The 18,564-nt window shown below is 30.1% G+C and overlaps 1 protein-coding gene and 1 long non-coding RNA gene across 3 annotated transcripts in view; one reads left to right on the forward strand and one right to left on the reverse strand.

The window, feature by feature from the left end:
- The window catches only part of LOC113515685 (poly(rC)-binding protein 3), a 213,219-nt gene that overhangs the window by 61,678 nt on the left and 132,977 nt on the right, over window positions 1-18,564 (forward strand). For both annotated transcript variants that reach the window (XM_052893433.1, XM_052893434.1), the window contains exon 2: window positions 3,865-3,893. The gene's annotated coding sequence lies outside the window, so the exon portion shown is untranslated. The remainder of the gene's footprint in view (window positions 1-3,864; window positions 3,894-18,564) is intronic.
- On the reverse strand, window positions 9,990-14,315 carry LOC128200327 (uncharacterized). Its single transcript, XR_008252683.1, has 3 exons — window positions 14,160-14,315; window positions 13,541-13,718; window positions 9,990-13,211 (listed from the first exon to the last, which is right to left on the reverse strand). It is a non-coding gene; the product is annotated as an uncharacterized LOC128200327 (long non-coding RNA).

An 18,564-nucleotide genomic window follows, 5' to 3' on the forward strand; every position in this document is an offset into this window, starting at 1 on the left:
CACTTATGTCTACAACCACTTCTGTATGAATATCTTGATAACACATACATATATACAGCGTGTAGAGATTATATAAGTACAGGTAGGAATAATGAGATAGTTCTTCAGTCTACAGACCCGTGATATACGGATAGATTGATAGACAGCATAGTGACAGCAATAGGGATCAGTCTGGCATGGCTATGCGATATTAAATTATTAGCAAATCTGAATTTCATTTGAAAAAACTCCAACTGTACTTCTTATGGACCAGGAACCATGGAAATGAGCTTCATCTGAAAATGTTATGAATGGAATGTAATAAAACTGCTATTTATACACCTCTTGATGTTCCTATTCACATCTTCCCGTAAAGTTTCTTACAAAATATCACTTAAGTTACAAAAATAGACGAGCGGACAGATAGAATGTTCTATTTTAACCATTCGCTACTTTATTATATTAGATGCCCGTCACCGTCACGTAACTCACCATTTTGGTAGTTTATTATTTTATACAAAAAATTTTAATAAGAGCTTTTTGTATATTTATTATTCACAGTTGAATTTTGGAGATAATGCTAATGTTATAAATAATAATACGTTTGTTTAAATATTTGTTTGTTTACTACTTGGCGAGTTAAGTTAACGGTTCGACAAGTCGTCATAAAATTTGATATCTATGTAAGTACTATTTTATTTGAGATGGAGCTCTACTATTTACTATCAATCCGAGTATTCTGGTCACGCGTGCGAAAGGTATAAATAGCTAATATAAATGTATTTTGATAGTAGAATCAAATCAATATCTTCTAAAAAACAATTCTGAAACAATATTGTTCTCAAAATATTATTAAATTCGATAAATTTGTATACAATGTGAGTTATTTTTATGGAGAAAAATATAACACCGGAAGGAAATTGAACAATGACATTAATCAGAGTCCACCGCATCCATTTTGTAGGAAGAGAAATTGAATGTTTGTAAACAGTTAAATAATTCCATTGTGGCAATAAGCTTCAGCTTCAAGTAACTTTAACTACATGCAACTTGATTCTCAGCTCCCAATTCTGTACTTTATACTAAGTTAGATAGTTTAACTCGAGCCAACTGCATATAGATGCTAAGTATACATCAAATATATTTCTTTTTTTTTTAAATATCTGTTGTAATTATGTATAAGTACAACTAACATATTTGTTAACAATTTATCTTACAATTATATATATTACAATACAATGTAACTTTCTGTAGGTGAAAGAATTTTTAAAATTGGTTGCGTAGTTTTTTGAGTTTATCTATTATGAACAAACAATGTTTCTTTTTATAATCTTGGTATAGCATTAAAATATTTTCCACTGTAGAAAAGATACAATAATAATTTTTATCACGAAATATCTCTAGACTTTCGAGATTAGAGAGTCTCAAAACGAAATACGGTAATTAAAAAAAGCAATACCAAACTGTTTCATGATTTTTTTCCTCTAATTAAGCACGTTTGCCCTTCTAATTATGTCTCTGAATATTCGCTGGTCGAAATCGCTTGACTTTATAATTATAAGAGATATTGTTTGTTTATTGTTGAGAACTCGTGCCGTAGAACAATAGGTACTTTTTCGTAAACAAACAACGTTGGTAGAAGGTAATGAATATGCTAGAACAAAGATTTCAATGCAGGCCTCATTAGCCATTCAGTCATCGTGCCCACCTTAAATCATTTTCGAGTCTTGATGGATGTTGGGCCTGTTTGTTTGAGCCGTCTGCCTTCCAACATTGTTTTACATTTCATTGCAGCAATTATTCATTCCGAAATAAACATCATTCCCTTTTGTCGAATGATGACGTCTTTGTTATATAGACAATTATAATATGAAGTTTGTGATGTAGTTAATTATAATTTACCAGAGAGAGACTTTGTACAAATATTGTCTGCATGGATACCTTTGTTCCACTCGTGTTTATACCGTGAAGCAGCTGTACTTGTATGGCTGTGTTTTGGATTGAAGAGTAGGATATGGCAGTAAAGTTACAAAGTATATAATAACATTGCGATAGGGGTGAGAGATTGTTAGCAAAAAGACGGCAATTCCCATTGCTAGCAATATATATAAGTTGACCTTCCCAGAATTCACCTTGGAATCATCCATCATCGTAGTTATTTCTTAACGAATTCATGGATTAAGTGATCTGGCTTCATCCTTGTCATTTTATCTTTCAGTAGTGATGGGTCATTGTACATTGTTAACATAGGCGAGCGCACCAAAAAAAACTTATCAAGTGTGAGTTCAACTCACTCTTCGAGGGTTCCGTTCATAAAATGTATCTAAAAAAAGCTTTTGCTTTTTTAGGAAAAAAAATATGTTGTATACTCGCCGTTCCTTCAAAAATACATTGAAACACCAAGAGAAATAAAACCACTACGAGACGAACGTCTTCAAAAGTTGCAATTACTATAATATTACGTAACACAAATCAATACGGTAGGTACAGTACATTAAATATATATATATATATATATATATATATATATATATATATATATATATATATATATATATATATATATATATATATGTAGTAATAGAATATTTACATTTCTGTATAAGAACACCATATCGGAGTCTACATATTTAACAACTCCATCTATTGCAAAATATATCACTAGAAATCTATTTAAAAATTATACATATGTTATCGCATCAAGTAGGTGCATCAGCGGTGCAGGGAAACAACGGGACTTCCGACACTAACTGACGGACGGACGGACAAGCGTTCGGACAAAGTCCAACCATAAGGGTTCTTTTGTGCCTTTTCGGATCGGAACCCTAAAACACCATAGGTAGTTCTCAGGAATATTAAAGCATACGGTGTACTATAGATATCACAGTAAGTTCTATGAATTTCAGGATACTATACATGTCTATAGGTAATGGTTATCCCTTTTCATTGGATGGGCTGTCAACTTAATTGCCATTCTAAGTTCCGCAATTTCACTTGAGTGTTAATTATTAGTTAAACTGATAATCTGTGCCTTAAATATATTCTACATTATTAATTATTCAACATTACTCTTTTATGGTAAATTACCTTGAAGAATAACATTACCCCTGAAGAAAATTCATAACGAATAAGTTGGGCTAGAAATACAAGAACTATCTAAAAGCTAAAATGTTAGTAGTTGCTTAATCATGAAACTTGGCAAATTTTAAACTACAATTCAGATTTTTGTTTATTGTAAAATTTGCCGTAGATTAGCATCTTTACAAGGAAACTATGTAAAACATTTTTTTTACAATAAACAAGACATCAACGTTGGCGAGGAACAATGTCTTTTATTCTAAAAATATTTGGCAATAAGAAGTGTTCTCCATTGTTTGGTCAATTGTTCTTTAAAGCGTGAAATTAATTCAAATTAATTAGCATTCAAACAAGGATTATTGTTCACAAGAGAAGAGCCGAGAGAATTTCTTAAAAATATAATTCAAACAAGATTCCGTCGTCTCGATTGAATTAACAAAGTTGTAAAATATCTTTTGTGTCGATTATCAGATTAAACTATCGAAATAAAATTGTTTATCTTATTATTCGACAAAAGTGCTTTTTGGTAATAAAATTACCTACTCTAAGTAAGAGTTTATACCTAGAACATATGGGTACATTGAGATCGTAAAAACAGAGGGTTACTGCAGGCACGAGGTCATGTGAATATTTGGCCTTATGCAAATGTAACGATAACACGGCTTTAGGGTCAATAAACTGTTACATACTCTTTTTTACGACATGATAAGTATATTACTTGTCTTCTCTTACCTACTGTCATCTAACGCCGCATTATTTTTTCAGTAATATGCGTATTTTGACAAAACATCTCTGTTTTTGTTTCAGATTAATAATTCTTCGTTGCAGTGTTCGAGGTATTTATAAATAGTAATGATTTGTACAATTTACCTATTTTGTGATTCGACATTTGAATTCATAATGAGATTCGAATTGCTGGTACCTTAATGAGCAACGAAGATAATTTAAAAGAATACTAGTTTAAAATTGTAGAAATAGGTCACTGTTATTTTCAACTGAAATAAAAAAAAGTCGGTTGTATTGTTTATGTTTATTACCTCATTTATTCCGGCAATTTTAAACTGATTTGGAAAATTATTTTTTTTTCCTGAAAGGATATACTTACAGATTGAGCCCATAGACATTTTATCAAAATCTGTTCAGTACTTTAGTCTTTAAATCAAAATAACTAGTTTAGCCATAAATGAATTCGGTTTTTTGTCAAATATGAATTACGCATATAGTTTTTTTTCCTCCTGCTTATGGAAAGTGTTAACCTTCTCCTATAAACATGAACGTCATAGACTAGTACCCCTCATATGTTACTATTCTTGAGGGCATTCTTGGTGTTATACCTCACAATATGGAATTTCATTACCATATTCCATCTTTCAAACCTAAGCATTGTATAGCTACCTCATGACAGATCACTTATAAGGCTCCTTCTGGTGAAAATAGGTAGACATATATACGTATAGTTTAATAAAGATATACAATAAGTATTACAAGTAGATATCTATAATATACCCATAGAAAATTACTTTCATTAGAAAATAATTTTCTATAATAATAATTAAATATAAATTATAAAATAATATTAGACTGATAGTCACAATATTACAAAGACTATAATCTTATAATATCTTTATTCAAACTCTCTTTTGTCTGTTATTTATTACTAATATCATAAATGTAAAAGTAAGTTTGTTTGTTTCCTATTAGCGCCTTAACAATTTAATCAATCACTGTAAAACATGGTATGTTCTATATGAAGTGTAGTAGGACACAGGCTACTTATCGTCCTAGTTAATCAACAATCAACATATTGCAGTTACTCGGGCGAATTATCAGATAACAGCTAGTAATGTAATAAATTGCTAATATCTTTTTCTTAAGGAGTAATTGGTAGCGGAACTTAATTGTAGTCAGGTTCAAGCTGATAATTCGTGTTCATGCTATAGAACAGATTTATTGTATCGCCAACAATATCTATCGAAATTTGCTAGTATTGTAGATATGTTGTACGTGTAAGTGGTCGCTTGATGTCCAGCGATGCGCCAATTGACAAGGGCCATTGTATCGGACGATAGTACCGGTGTATTGAATGTTTGTTAACAACACTCGATTGCCTCTAATTACTTTCAGCATAAGCCAATTACTTATTTAATCTCAATCTTTAGGTAACACTATGTAATTGACTAAATTATCATGCTTCATAATTATGGGTATCATGCGCGCGTTGCTGATCCTAAAGAAATCTTTTTTACCTCTTCTTTGAAGAATTTCATGTAATATAGGCTTTTGAGTAAATCTTGGAAATAAGCACATTTCTTAATCTGAGCGTTCGTGGAAAAAAGTATTTCTGAAACTGCGCTGTACTTAACCATTTAGGTTCTAAGGTTTGGGGGTACTACTATGTAGGTAGCGAGTAGTACGATAGTAGAAAGTGGCCGTGGGCATCATGTTATACAACTTCTCTGAGCACAGTCCATTGGAGAAGTGGTAGAACATGCAAAGTAAGGCAAAATCACTCCTAAAGTTTAAGGGTTCGAACAGCTTGGGATCAACGACAATCCTCATAGCACATCGTTTGCACCTAATAGGAAATCGTAACCATCGGATACTAAATAAACATAAGTTAGCACGAAATATTCATTCTTTCATTTATTCAAAAATACTGGATCAAATAATGATTCAATATGGAATAGTATTACTAGGTAGCGATAAAAGATATATGAAGGTAATTGTGGTAGCTTGCCAGTCAAGCGAGATAAAGCAATCTCGCATGATTGGGCCGCTATCACAGGTATGTTAATAAAAGAAACGGGAAATTGTTGACGGTGAAAACAAATTATACTTATTTATTAAAGTGTAGTAATCTTAAAATAATTTTTTGATACTATATAAGATATGCGTAATTATAAAAATATACTAAATAACAGTATAAAAAATAATTACTGTCCCCGCTTATTTCTAAACTACTAAACGGATACGGCCTTTGCTGTCATTTGATATTTTTTAAGAAAGGTTTGTAATATTTGTATTTGTAAAGGTTTGTAATAGGTTTTGATTGCCTTTTATACGTACAAATACATTCTAATTAAACTTATGTATAAGTAGATAAATTCAGTATTTTGTAATAAATCTTACCCATATGAAGCCGAGACGTGCCAGTATGACTAGTGAATTTAATGTACATCATAATTACGTAATATAAATAAAAAAAAGACATATTTAAATGTAGATTTATTTAAATTGTGGGTGGAAGTACATTTTATTTTATTTAGGCAGCAAGTAAATTATATTTCTGTACCGATTTAAATTTATCACTCAGAAATCAGCGATGCGTCTTCAAGAAATCGCTAAGAACATTATTGCGACAAACGTGCCGATATTGCGAATAACGCTTGAGTGAAGTCTTTTAATTAAGGCGGTTGGGTACGTCTACGTCAGTACGACGTCCGGAACACCCCATCAATTTCTGCTTGACTTCTGATTGTTTGAGTCAACCTCGTTAGCAACCCTATACCGTGCCCCTGTATATCCATGCAAAATCGTGGCATGTTCCCCGTGTGATAATTATTTCACCTTTTGTGTTTGTGGTAAAATATAATGTACTTGTACATTAAATATTGTAACAGTGAATTCAATTGCTCGTAACTTGATGTTCGTTTCATCGTGGCATGTTAATTATTCGAAGTAAACGTGTTGTTTTTTTAGTAAAGAATAATAGTTATTTATTAAAGAATTTTATTAAATGTACATAAATATTATACTATTATAAATTACTTTGAACAAAGATGTACAATAGGCGAGCTTAACTCTGCAAGAGTTCTTTTCCAGAAAACTCAGAGTGGAAAGGAGTATTAATTATGGTATAAGCAATGTGCGTGCAATAAAAATAAGTACAGTATAGGTATGGTATTTCTTCTGAAAAATTATGCTTACCTAAATACGTACTTACTTAAAATATTCAAATATATTTACATTCAAAGTACACAAATATCTGTATAGAATTACAAATATATATGAAATTACATAGTTACCCATACAAAATACATACATATACATACACAAACATAATAAGTTTATTAGGATTGAAGATGTGTTTTTAACCTGCTCTTAAAGATATTTTAATTTAGTAATAAATAAAAATAAATCAGATTTCTATTGTCAAGTAGTTGTGTTTACATAGATAGCTCTGTTCGAAGTGTGAGATGTAGCAGACAAAATACGAAGGAAAATCTTAGCCCTCCGGGATGACAACACAAGAGGGCTTGTCACTGTGTGTTCTTTGACACCCCTGGTGTTATTCATATTTTTAGCCGACAGTTACCACTTTATAGCAGGTATGTTGTCAGATTGTTCGCTCTTATAAAGTGTATAATATAAAATAGTAAAATATAAAAACAGTATTTAAATTGATCATACTTTACCTTACGTGCGTATCTTGAATGTATACATTGATTAGTTTTTTTTTTCCAATATTTGTTTATAAGGAAAAGATTTTAAACAGATATTGAAAACGGTAAAACATTAAGCAGGACCGCAGTACATTCAGTTCGGTTGTCTAAATATTTAAGTCCACCACGACGATATCTGCAGAGGTAAACAGACGTAACGTCCTACGAAAGTCTCTTTTAAGCACTTGGATTACTTCATAAAAAGCTAATCTACTAACCTTATAAAACTTGCACAGTTGTTGTTATACGTCAGTAGAAGTTTCTCTCGACTTTAGTTTTGGATATAGGTTAGAAGTAGAAAGTAAATTCTTAGGGGACTTCCTTACTCAGGAAGTTTTGTTCCTTGTGCGCTGTCTTTTATTCCGTTATTTCTAATAAAAATGTACGCTAGGTGATGTTTTACTTACTTATTCGCTGGTAACTAATAGTGGAAGATATTTTCTTTCCTACTTTGCTCTGCTCGTTTAACTGGCGAGATAAAGATTATTTAGATATTGTTCTTTGATATTGTCAACGTAAATAAATTATAATATCTAATTATGTTTAATTTTTTTTTAAAAAACTCGCTCTGTTTATGTGAAATGTAATTGTCTTTAATAATATTGATGGTTGGATATAAGCGCCATATAGCTCGATAGTAAACGGTTAGCCAATAGACGTTTGCAATGCTTAAAATGTTGCGTATGCCATAGGAAACCTAAAAACATCCTTTTTAAAGAACCTAACGCTACACTCTCTAGGGAAAACTTTGGCAGTAAGCGTATTCTATAATTTGAGTGTACGTGGCAGTAAAATTCTCGGAAACTATACGAAACCATTTAGGTTTAAGGCCATGCGAATAAATTCCTTATAGAAACAATGAACGTTATTGTAAATATTATCGAATTTATTACAAAAGTAATTTTAAATACTGTCTATCTAAAGAGAGTTTAAAAAAACTTTGTCTAAGTGATTAAATGTAGTTTAGTTTGTATAATAATATTTATTTGTAAGTTTATGTAACGAAATCTATATACTAAAATTTAAAACAAATTTTGTTTTTACTTTAAATACCTTTTATTTTCAATAGGACAGACTTTATTTTCTTTTGCCATAAAAAATATATTAGATACGCTTTCGTAATAAGACGGTTGAGTTTAATTTAAAACACTCATAAAAATGTACATAAATTATAGTTAGCTTGGATAAGTAATTAATTAATGCTAGTATTTACTTAATAATAAAAAGAAAAAAAGTATTGACAACAAAAGAACCAATAAAGATTAATTTTAATTAAAAAAATCAACAAACTCGGTTTTAAACGAAAAAAAAAAACATAATAAACCTACAGTGCAATTGATATTATTCTCGTTCTTGAAATTGTTTACAACGATAAATATCAATTGTAAGATTATTAAATAACATTGAGATTTAATGAGCTTACATGGACTTACACATAATTTGTATCTAAATGTGTCGGGTCTACATATATTGATCCGTCTGTTTGTGCACGCATACGGTTAATAATGTATGGAATTTAATTAGTTCAAGCACTGATCTGGCTTCAGCTTTTATTATTAAATTGGAATAACATTACTTACATATTTCTCTTCTAAACATATTTCTTCATAACAAAAAATACAAATAAATAGTGCCTAGAATTATTTCGTATAGTATTAAATGTTATTACACCTACAAAACCTGTAAAAAAATAAAAAAAAAGATAAACGAAGGAAGCAATGCGATAATAAAATTAAAAGGTGATATGAGATAAATGATCAAGTGTTTGTTTAACATGTTCCTCTCTCGATTGCGAATAAAAGGCGTTATTCTCAAAATTTACGGGTAGATTCTCAAACATTGAATATTTTATTAACCTGCTGTGATAAGAATACTTAAGCGATTCCCTCGCAATCCGAGAAGTACCCTTTTATGCTTATAAGCCGGGTGAAATGCTGATCGCACGACTTTCCTCTCCAGAACATAATTTTTAAAAGACGTTTCATTTTTAATCCGAATTTTCTGTAACAATTTACGCTTTACTCGGAAGTTTCATAAATTTCTTTCGACTTATAAATAAGATATCACTTTGAGGCCGTCTAAAAAAGCGTTTAGCTAATATTTATGCTATTGTAATTCCTTTTGCTCAATTATATAAAAATTTACCGCATTTTTATGGTATAATTAGATAACTACTTACTGACATGATAAGCTATATTACCATTTTATCTTACAAATAATACCAATGTGTATATTTGTAAAGGTGTTTGAAAGTTTATTGAATTTTAATGATTAAACAATTGAATGAATATCAATAAAAAAATATTAAGATGCCCGAAGAACTGCGATATACAGTTAATATATAAAAAATCGCCAAAAAAAGATTTTTGGTAATTTAAAATGCTTTATAATATAACCATGTAATTCTAACTTTATATGGTAGGTTAATGGTATATTCTATAGCAATATAAAGGTTGTAAACCTTAGTAATAAATAGAAATTAAACACAAGTTCACTCAGTTCATTTATTTTAGAGATCATTCTATTAAATCGTATATTTACCTATTTTACTTTGGGTTTGATATATACTAAATAATATATCATAAATACCCAACTTCTGTTAATCCATTAACACTTATTTAAATATAGCTTCTTTAGGACTTCCATCAACAATTATTGTAATATATTTTATATAATGACCACGTGCTTTACTATACTTGTTCACTCTTGATTCGTCAGGGAGCTCCGCTCTGTTTAACGGTTGGACAAGAAGTGCCTCCCCATCCAAATAACAATCTTTTATATCCACAGGGCCGAATTCGAGTGAACAAGTTAGTGAGACCACGTGTTCTTACAATTTCATTACTTTTTATTTAAGTGTCATGATAATAAATAATTATAAAATCAATTAAAATATAAATTTGTGTTTTATATACATTACAAGAATAATTCATTACAAAATTTGGTATAATAACAATTTTAATATTTTATTATATTTAAAGTAATTAGTCTGATTTTTATTAATAAATGTAGGTACACATTTTAACACAAGATGTTTAAGAAAATTAATATAATTTAAAATAAATATTTAACACCTGCGTAATTTGATGGAAAAAGTCAATGCAGGCGACAGCTGCCAATAAATTAAACAGGCTACAAACAATAGCATGCCTGATAACTACAAGTACTATGAGTACTACTCTGGGAGCAGCTCTGAACGCATTACTGAATTTAACACCCCTACCCCTTTTGGCCTTTTTCATACAGGAAAAGGCCAAATACAGTATGCTTCGAAATAGTTCTCATTGTTAGAACTCATGGCAATCACAGGCGCTCAAAACACTTGAAGAATTAACAATGAGCAATCCCATTCTGGGAACGCCAGAGATGATCCCAGAATGCAATTTTGAAAAATATTACAAAATTGAAATTTTCTAGAAGATACAAGTGGAATAAAGATTACCTACCGTCTCACTCAGTCTGTAGTCTGACCTAGTTTGGTTTACAGATGGATTCAAAATAGAAGAAAATATGAGATAAAGTGTTTATGGTGTTAGACCAATAGTTCACAGTTTTTAAACTTAAGTAAATATGCCACAATATTTCAGACCGAAACTATGGCCATAAATAAGATGTGTAGAACTGAATCTAAGTTTTAAATACATAAATAATAATAAATTTATTTATTCGGATAGTCAAGCGGCATTACTTACACTTGACTCATACGAAATTAAGAGTCAAAGCTTACAAACAACTACATAATGTTATTAAATGACTTGGGTAGCAGAAATAACATTATCTTGAGATGGATCCCTGGTCATTCAGATATTCATGGAAATGAAACAGCTGTCTGATTAGCAAAGAAAGCAGCAATCAATGCCCAAATAGAACCAAAACCTTATTGTGGCTTGCCTCGTAGCCTAAAGCTTAGACATCTAATGGTTTTTAAAAACTACTCAAAGAAATTAACTTCCTTGAGTAAAAATAATATTTGTATATTAACAACGGCTTTCACTGTACACTGTAAACTAAATAAGCACATAACCCAACTAGGGTATACCCATAAATTGTTTGTAGATTTTGTCACATTCACACATTGTTTACATTTTTGAGGAGACAAAAAACGTTGCTACAAACATCTTAAAATTTCTATCACTGATAGGAATAGGAAGGATAGGAACTTTAAAAAAGGGCGAGTACATGAGATCATGGAAAGGTCACAGTGTCACAGGTTTTTCTATCTAAAAAAACCCGTTTTTCAATAATAAAATGATATTCTTTGCAAAATAATATAATTAATTAATAATAATATTGCATTATTATAAAAAAAAAACACATCGTATTTCTTATTAACAGATATATTATAAATAATATACCATCGACGTTAAAATTAAATCCTTTATTCATTTTTGCATCATAATTATTGATACGAATTATTTATGATAGGTTTTAATTAATTTAATGTAATTTCTGATAAGCCTCATTGACTAAAACCGAAATTCAAATGTGGCATTTAATAAATTTTGATGTAATGCCCAGTTTTAAAATATTGATGATTTATTAACAATACTTTAAAACCCATTCTGTAAATGAACGTTTTTGATATTACGTTACTCTTGCATAGATCCTGTTTTCTTCTGATTTAGCAAAAAAATTTCTAAATTCTTTTTCTCTTGTATATTTAATTATACGCTAATAGCTTTATTAAGATCATCTTAAACAAGCATAACCAGCATGATCTTCGCAGATTAATTGGTTTATTTATGAACAAGGTATCTTATTACTGCAGAGTTACTTCAATTATATAGGTGTACTAAACTCTAAGTCAATCAAACGAAGATGGAAGACTGTCAAACAATTCTTGAACAGAGATTCGTCAAGTTTATGTAGAACAACGAGTATTTTTGTTCCTGCACAAACATAAACATTTATATTAATGACTAGGTATATATTATATTGTTTTATGTATAATATGAATGTTTTTTAAGGCAAGTATTTATTTTTGTTTATCAGTTGTCTAGTACCTGTAGTGTAAGTTCTATTTAGTTTGGGATTAGATGACGCTATGTAATCCATATCCAATGGTATTTATTATTATTTAATAGTTATGATTTCACGAACAGATACATATATACACAATGGCTTTAAACATAAAACATCTACTTAACCTATAGGGTTGTATTATGATTTATCACCATGGTTAAATTTTCCAAGAATATTTTTTAATGCTTTACTTTTAATGGTATATTCTATTTGATATCATTAAATAAGGGATCGCAATATATTTTTCTTTTTTTAGAGAAAAAAAAAACAAGTGAACAAAGGAAAACAAGGAAAATACTTACTCTTACCTACGGGATGAAAATGGGTACATAAAAACTAAAAATTTCATCTTTCCGCTCGCAAACCTACACGCGAGTGAACACAAAATAATCAGAGCACATACAAACTAGTTCACTGGGAACAAAACAAATGCTGGAGATATTTAAAAATTCAACACGTGTACCGGACCTGCCTATGTACATAAAGCGTAACGTATAGAACTATTTAGGTTGTATAGTCACGTATGACCCCATACACCGATTCGGTCAGAAGGTCAAGGGACCCTTTGGCCCGATGCCACTAAATTGTCTGCGAATCTCGAGGTTTCCCGTATTATGCATACGGATTGCCTCGTGATTGAGATTACCTTGTAAGCTCTCCATGATGGATAACCCAAATAAGGGCTTCTATCTGGAAATAGAAACAGGAATTGAAAGAAATATAGAAAATATAACTGTGAAGTTGTTTCTATCAGTGACCGCTTTTATATGGAGATTGATAAATATATTTGCTAATCCAATAATTTACTAATCAATTTGATGCATTAAATTCATGGCAGTTTTTATGAATGCTGTAATCAAAAAATAATCGTGAAAAAATTTATAAGAGAGCATTGTATCAATTGCAAAAATTATTATTATTATCATAAAACTAAGTTTTTTTATATAATATAGGGGGCAAACGAGCACTTATCATCAGGTGAGTCGCATGCTCACTTGATGGTAAGATGGTAAGCTCACCTGAAATACTAGAGGCCATGCAGGTTTGCTGCCGGTCTTTAAAAAACAATATGCTCTTTTCTTGAAGGTTACGATGTCGTATCAATTCAAAAATACTGCTGCTGGAAGTTAATTTTACGGCGTGATTCTGCGTGGAAGAAAGTGCTTTAAAAATAAACAGTGGGGGACCGCCACTCATCTGAAATTAACGAAGATATCAAGTAAAGAAAAGCTATAAAAATACAAACAAATCGTACAAGTAGGTTATAAATACAATAAATAATAATAATAATCGAGACGAAATTCATATTAGAATTAATAAATATGAAATCAATAAGGAAATAATTTTTACCGATTGCAAAAGAACTAGCAAAATCGGTTTATAAATTGCGACGATATTAAAAATATAAGCGAATTTGAGAATCTTTTTCTTTTTGAAGTCGTTTAAAAATGTATAAGAAAAATTCTATTAAAACACGTAAGTACGCTGAAGAGAAAGCTTTCAACTCTTGAACAACACGTTAAACATCAGATTTTGTATACTCGCTTGAAAATAAAAGGAAGGAAATCAAAAGAAACGATCCGCTTGTGTTCGGGCGAGTGAAATTACCAATGAGTTCCGAACCATTAAGTGACTTACCTACTGCGGTTCATGCACGGCTAAAGCGCCACTGAATTTCGATCGAGATCTATTCGGTGTATTATAAAAACGGTTATTTTTGTTTCTTTATTTGTATTATGGTATTTGAGATACCTGAGATACAGTATCTGCTAGAAAATAATATAGAAAGAAGACGCTTTTAACAAAATAAGATTGTAGATATTTTTTTGTATAATTTTTTTTAACAATATACAATAAATTTCATGTATTCTTGGCTCAATGTGTTTGTTTATTTAACCTGTTAGTTATTGTAAGCTGTCTGTGTATATATATTTGTATATCATATGCTGTAAACTCATCATATTGAATACAGAATAATATTGATGACGCAATTCAACGTGCAGAATCTTGTATAGTAGATATAATGGTTAATTTGCAATTAATCTTAACCCAAAAAATGTTCAATAAGTGTCAATTTTGATATTTGGGTGTGTTTGTAAATATTTGTAGCAACGCAACATTTTATTTATTTAATCAATTTCGATACTTTTAATCTATTATGTAGATATAATAGTTATCGATTATATCCATATATCTTATTATATTTTAGACATGAGGAACACTGTAATTAGTTAAACAGCACTAAAGAGACACAATTAATTGTACATACATGTAATAAAAAACAAAATCTTTAAAATTATTGAAGATATGTGCTTAATAATTCCTTTCAAACTAGCGACAAAGTAGGTTCTTTGATAATATCCATTTTCCTACTTCTTTAATCTTAATTATTTTTTGTTGAAAATACGAGTATTTTAATATAGCTTATCCTGTTTGCATCATATTAAATTTATTACACAAACTGCGTTGAACACGAGATTTACGAAAAGCTTAGAATACGAAAAACTTAAATCGCTTCAACAAAATTGTATTACGTTCCTGTATAGTAACAGCCATAACTTGTTTGTATAATATTATTAACTGTTTGTTTATAGATTTCATAGATTTTTATTATATTTAAATAAACCTAACTCATCATCTTCCTACCCTTATCCCAATCATTTGGGGTCGGCGTAATATGATTTTGTCCATATTACAAAAAGATTTGGTTTTAAGTTTTACGTTTTTATTTATTTAAATAAACCTAACTATTCATTTCTATTGCGTTGCAGATAGTAGCAGTTACGAATGTTATTACCATTTGTTTACAAGATAAACTTAACCACTTTGACTAATTGAAAAATAAAATAATCCAATAAAATAATTTTATGGCCTATATACGCCTTGATTGAACTTACAAAAGTTTATTTCTTTCGTAACCTGCAAGAAAAGAGCATATTCTTTTTTAAAAGTTCGGCAGCACAACTGTAAATGCTCCGATGTTGCGGGTACTCTACTTCTCATCAGGTCACTTACCATCAGGTGAGTCGTATGCTCGTTTACCTCCTATGTTACTTAAATGTAATATTAGACAAAATATCAACATCCTCAAATCTCATGTAATAATTTGCAATTTTTAAAACTAATCAAAGAAAAACATACTAATACACACGTTGAAATATAAAAGAAAATAACCATCATATAAAACGTATAGTCATGTGGTACATTTAGTTGATTTTGAAGTAATTATCTAAGACAAATTAAAAAATTTGTAGAAATATTTATAAAATTATAGCTAATAAAATAGTATTATTTAGATAAGAATTATATATTTTTTCAATATTTTTATTGTATTAAATAAATAGTACATAGATAATAAAATTCAACAGCTTGCTCTATAATAACCGCGAACTAACATGGAAATGTTTGTTCAAAATTAAATTCAAAATTTAAATTAAGTTAACAAATTAAGTTGAAAATAACTGCTTGAAAACCTTTTTGATGTCGCTTTATATAGGAAGAAAAAAGTAATATTTTTATAGAGTATTAATCGCTTGATGGAAATATTTTGTTATTAAACAAGTTTGAATAATTAAACACAAGTCTTTTGATAAAAATAACAGAGTGACGATTTTAATATGCTCGGTCAAATATAGACAGAACGAATGTTACATTAACTACATCAACAGAAATTGACAAGTGCGTCTGACTACCTCATTAGAGATTATAGTCGTATTTATTTATTAATAAAAAAGAAATGTTTAGTTACATCACATATACGAAAGTGAATCAAGACTCCCATTTAGCTAGAGTATTTACAGTCATTATGAGACAGTAGTTAATGTATCAAGTCTACAGTGATTTTGCTAATATCGCAGAGAAGGGTCCCGGCAAATGCCACTTTACCTTTAGTCAACGGTTTTGACGTGGATTAATCGTTCCCTGTTATTGTAGTTGAAGCGATGTGTAACAATTTAAGTTCCGACATCCCTATTTGTAATGTTTTTGACTACAATTTCAAAGTTAATAAATTGTTATAATGCCTTCAGGTATTCTGTTATAACTTTTATACGTATATTTATAACAAAAACCTTAACAAAGGAAATACAGTAAGGATAATAGAGCATTATTAAAGTGAAGCATTATAATGTAGGTTATAGTAATTTCGTTATATATGTAGGGTATTAATTTATATCGTATTGAGCGAGAGAAAATAAAAATACTATTATATATTTTAAATTATAATAAATGTATGAAACTCTTATGTGAATTAATTTATTTTGTGTATTAATCTTCATACATATTGTCACCGTGTGTGCCTCGGCATAGAATGAGCCACCCCATTCTTTCCCGTGTATGTCGTAAGAGGTGACTAAGGAAAAGCGAGGAATGGACAGCAGCATCCCTCTTAAAACATCTCTAAAACCCTAACTGCAGTTGTCAACCCGCTTACCAAGCATGGCAACTACTGGCAAAACTCCCCTTATGGGGTAGGCTTACGTCCAGCAGTGGAAAGTTAACAGCGGAAATAAAAATAATAATAAGAAATATCATCTCAAGATCAATGTAATCTCCGAGTTGCGTTGTTTTTATTAAGTATTCAAGATTTTTTTAATAAATAAAATCTTCATTTATTTACAGCTCTACATGGGAGCATATAACTTTTTACTTTCTTAAGAATAATTTGTCGAAGTTTTTAATTCTTATGAAATATGTTTCAAAGATTTGGCGTATGATTTGTTTATTATTCGTCCTAATTGTTTCAAATAAATAAATGAATATTAGGTAATATCTTTGCTCAACTTTTATGTGCTTCCATGAATTCTACAAAGTGTATACTTTTTTTTATACAACTTAGAATGGCAAACAAACTGACGGCCCACCTAATGGATAGTGGTAACTGACGCATATAGACATGAGCAGTACCATGTACATAACAGAGTATACTGTTTCGCTCATGATACCCATGCGTTGCCATTCCTGAAGACTCAGGTGTTATTCCTCTGTACCCAGTAAATTCACGCCATATCCCACCCTTCAAACCGAAACACAGCCATGCAAACACAACTGTTTCACGGTTGAAACACGAATGGGACAGAGGTACCCAAGCAATCGACTTTTGTACAAAGTCTCCCTCCCTCTGGTACGCAATAAAAACTAACATAAAGGTACAAAATATAAAATAAATACTCTAATGGGGTACTCTTTTTTTTTTTTGTTAATGATATTTTAATAAATAATATATCGAATATATAAACACATGGATATAAAATAGAATGTTTTAGAGATTTTATGAAAATTTTATGATAAATATCATACAAAATTATGTCACATTGAACATAGACGCTGACATGTTCAATTTGGTCTGATTGACTTGACGGCAACACTCGACACCCGACATTCGCCACTTGCTGATTGAAATCCTGATTTTAGCGATAAATTCAATTTAGTACTTGATCGGCTGTGATACGATGGCTAAAAACGGGAGACAAATTGATTTAGCCCAGCCTGAGGCACTGCAAAAAGTTACGAGTGTTTGTCTGTTTGAATTGATATTAGTCCCTTAAAAACTAAAAAAGTATAAAAGCAAACTTTTCTGGTGCCTTTATCTATTTTGATTTTGCATTTTGCAATATAAATGTTATTACAGATACCTCGTAAATTTAGTCGTAAATTTAGATATGGCATTTATTTTACAAATCGTAAGCTAATTTTAATGTCGATATACACAGGCAGTTGATTAATTAGTGGTTTTAGGTAATTTTTTTATACATACTAGGAATTTGCGACAGTTTTCAGTGCAAAAACTCATCATCATGTTTCTGCCCTTTACTCATTTGTGATATTTAGAGTCGATATAATATTTTTTCTCTCTTTCACTTCTATTTGCATTCATCTTAGTATTTAATACCTATCTAATCAGATCATATTTTAGTGTACTTCTCTTTTTAGATCTCTTTCTACGTTACTACCATTCATATTCAATTTTCTTTACAACATTGTCTTTATTTTTATGCATCACATATCAATACAAACAATTCTTAAAACACCTCTTAATTTTTCT

Source organism: Galleria mellonella, unplaced genomic scaffold, assembly GCF_026898425.1.
Source record: "Galleria mellonella isolate WM207_F2 unplaced genomic scaffold, CSIRO_AGI_GalMel_v1 utg173, whole genome shotgun sequence".
Taxonomy (NCBI): domain Eukaryota; kingdom Metazoa; phylum Arthropoda; class Insecta; order Lepidoptera; family Pyralidae; genus Galleria; species Galleria mellonella.